The sequence below is a fragment of the Eptatretus burgeri genome, chromosome 12 (genome assembly GCF_056783735.1).
Source record: "Eptatretus burgeri isolate ZD-2024b chromosome 12, Ebu_testis_v1, whole genome shotgun sequence".
NCBI classification, from domain to species: Eukaryota; Metazoa; Chordata; class Myxini; order Myxiniformes; family Myxinidae; genus Eptatretus; species Eptatretus burgeri.
The window spans coordinates 39,916,775-39,920,297 of record NC_140972.1 but is presented as its reverse complement, the minus strand read 5'-3'; the positions used below and the strand labels follow the sequence as shown (position 1 = coordinate 39,920,297).

At 45.6% G+C, this 3,523-nt stretch overlaps 1 protein-coding gene across 8 annotated transcripts in view; it reads right to left on the bottom strand.

Annotated features, from left to right (window-relative positions):
• LOC147015466 (uncharacterized) overlaps positions 1 to 2,978 on the bottom strand; it is a 25,113-nt gene extending 22,135 nt beyond the window's left edge. For 2 of the 8 annotated variants that reach the window (XM_085850250.1, XM_085850249.1), the window contains exons 1-3: positions 2,656 to 2,978; positions 675 to 727; positions 446 to 563 (exon numbers count right to left, since the gene is read on the bottom strand). The gene's annotated coding sequence lies outside the window, so the exon portion shown is untranslated. Of the gene's footprint in view, positions 1 to 425; positions 564 to 674; positions 728 to 2,277; positions 2,423 to 2,655 lie in introns of all 8 variants that reach the window. The other 6 variants (XM_085850251.1, XM_085850255.1, XM_085850252.1 and 3 more) reach the window with 6 other exon arrangements.
• Positions 2,979 to 3,523: the final 545 nt, after the last annotated feature.

Genomic DNA, 3,523 nt, shown 5'->3' with positions numbered 1-3,523 from the left:
TAGCTTGACTGAGAGAGCAGACAGATGGAGAGACAGACAATGGACAGACATAGACAATTACAATATCCCCCCACCCCTCCCCATTTTTTCGAAAGCATAGGGATAATTAACTCTTAAGAGTAGATGCTGTGGTGCCCCTGCCAGACCATAGCCACCCAAATGGTGTCAGTTACAAGATAGGTGTGGATAAAAGATTATGTTATGGTATGGAAGGTTGTGAGGACAGAGCACAAAAGAGCCACACCCTTGTGGCCAGGTTACACGTTTCGATTGGCTGGTGTAAAAGGAATTGCCTGGTGACTTCGGGTTGGCGTGGTTGCCATACAAAAACCTATACAGCAACAAGTAGAGGTTGGTGGAGTGCACTGCAAGTGAGGAGGAGATAGCAAGTGATAGAAACAAAGCTGCAGTTGCAGTATGAGAACCTGTGCTCAGAAGAACATACTCTGTGTTCCGGTGAGCTGAACCAAAGTGTGCAAAGGCTGTTTGGGAAGGACAGCCTGGGTGAGGTCTTTTCCTGCAAGCAGTTTCAACTACCTTGCAACTCTTTGAATACAGCAAATCTGTGTTCCACAGTGTCAGGGTCAAATAGTCACCAGAAATGGGCAACTCATTACATTTCAATTTCAATTTCAACTCATTCAACAAGTGTGTGACTTGTGTCTTTCTTTCACCTTCTCAGCTTGAATGCAGTGGTTCAGAGCCACAACGATGGTCCAGTTTGATCCTAAAGAGAGAATTCACAAAAATAAATCTCTCAACGTCATTAAGTCTTATTATGTTGATAAAAAAAAATTATGTTATCACTTGCGAATTGTGATTGCACGTACGCGTGAAGTTAAATAAATTCGTTTATTTCAGTGAACATTCTGGCTCCGTTCTTTCTTCTGTGTACGTTCATGTTTTGAGTTTGCATTCACAAAAAGTAAATTAATAATAATAATCATCATCATCATCATCATCATAATTTTGTGTGCAGCACGTAATTGCTGGTTTGCATCATTGCTCAAAGCACGGCTGTGCCGCAGATGCAATGCCCCCTGTATGTTAGAGCAGTCATTCGTAATTTGTTCAGGATGCCGGCGATAACTCGCCTCGTCTTCACGAAGGACACCGTGAGATCTTTAACGTCAACCAACTAATGTAGGTAGACAGGACGCCCAGTTTAACGTCCATCCGAGGGACGGCGCACACTGATGAATCGCCCCACCTGTGAACCACCGGGTTGACAGTTTATAGCTGGGTCGGAATTCGAACCCAAGATAGACAGCTCAGGAGTGAGCACCTCAAGGCTATCCTGCAAGCCCAAGTGAATTAATGATGAAAATATTGCAAGACCTGTTACACTCGACGAACCCTTGTGATTGACCACAAAGAGAATGTCCTTTGGACCATCAGGGGATAAGGTGCCCGGTTCCTTGGGAAAGTCATTTGGACCTCTTGGACCGTAGTAAGACCCTGGCTCGTGAAAGTAATCATCATTCATGAGGAACTGGACAAAAATGCGATCACTTTTGATCATATAATGTCTGCATGGCAACTCTTTGGTAACCGATGAAAATTCTGGCATCAAGAAAATAATATTAGCAATTCATATGAACCGGATTTTCAGAGCAACAAGAAACATAAAAATTCTAAAACAACACTCATTCTGAAATATTTGCTTGTTGTAGTTAAATAAAACGAGTTTGTTTCACTCTACTTTTTCTGAATCACGAATAAGTTTGGATATAAAATGAAAATACCTTGTAACTGGTTAATGAAGCTATCTTAAGGCAGAGCACATTGCTTTGTTGTCATAATCAAGTCACATTTTTATTACTGTATTTTATTTACATAAACAGGGACGCAGGCAGAGTAGGTGGGGGGGGGAGGTTGGAGGGAGCTGAGGCGATTGAGGGGAGGGGGATGATGGTGGGTGGAGCGAGTGGATGGGATAGCCAGGGGTGATTGGAGGAGGGGGAGAGCTGGGGGTGATTGGGGGGGAGAGCTGGGGGTGATTGGGATGGGAGAGCCGTGGGTGATTGGGGGGAGAGCTGGGGGTGATTGGGATGGGAGAGCCGGGAGTGATTGGAGGGGGTAGAGCTGGATTGGGGGAGAGCGGGGGTGATTGGGGGGGGAGCGCCAGGGGTGATTGGGATGGGAGAGCCGGGGGTGATTGGAGGGGGGGTAGAGCTGGTGGTGATTGTGATGGGAGAGCCGGGGATGATTGGGGGGAGAGAACTGGGAGTGACTGGGAGGATAGAAGAGCCAGGGGTGGGCACCAGTGCAATGTACATTGGTAACCAAGTTAGCCATCCAATGACGCCAGGCTGGACCGATTCTGGCTCGATAACTGCATTCTGGCAACTGTGGCGACAGTTAATCAGATTTTGTCCGACGTTGCACACCTTCACTACCTCGGTAGAGTTAGTGAACAAATCTGGCGGGAAAAGACAGGTCGTTGTTATTCCAACAGCTCAACAAGCAAGATTGTCTGACTCCGACCTCCACCCTCCGCACCGTCCCTAATAATAAAAATGCTTTACCCCATTATAATTTATATATTACACAAAGCCCGATATATCCACATCAACACAATTCCACGCACGAAACGGTGCAAGGCCACAATGACAACTTTCAAATGAAAACCCAAGGAGACAACACTGTAAATACCTTGCTCCCAATCTCATTGTCCTGATTATAATTCGTTTATTAATGTCGGGGAAGTTCGAACGATGCGATATAATTACGTTTGTCCATTCGCAAGAAAATCACAACAATCAGGAGAACGAACGAACGGACCGTTCCAACCTGCGCTTCGATCCGTCCAGTGAATAGTTGTTTCATTCTCGTCTCATAGCAACGGCGTACAGTACACCAAGCACATACAGTACAGTGCGCCAAGCACATACAGTACAGTGCACCAAGCACATACAGTACAGCGCACCAAGCACATAGAGTACAGTGCACCAAGCACATACAGTACAGCACACCAATCACATACAGTACAGCACACCAAGCACATACAGTACAGCACGCCAAACACATACAGTACAGCACACCAAGCACATACAGTACAGTACACCAATCACATACAGTACAGTACACCAATCACATACAGTACAGTACACCAAGCACATACAGTACAGCACACCAATCACATACAGTACAGTACACCAAGTACATGCACTACAGTGTGCCAAGCACATACAGTACAGTACACCAAACACATACAGTACAGTACACCAAGCTCATACAGTACAGTGCGCCAAGCACATACAGTACAGTACACCAACCTCATACAGTACAGTACGCCAAACACATGCAGTACAGTACGCCAAACACATACAGTACACCAATCACATACAGTACAGTGCGCCAGACACATACAGTACTGTACACCAAACACATACAGTACAGTACACCAAGCGCATACAGTACAGTACACCAATCACATACAGTACAGTACGCCAAGCACATACGGTACAGTACAGTACCGGGCAATGCGCTAACTACAGTATACAGTGCAGTAATTCCAACG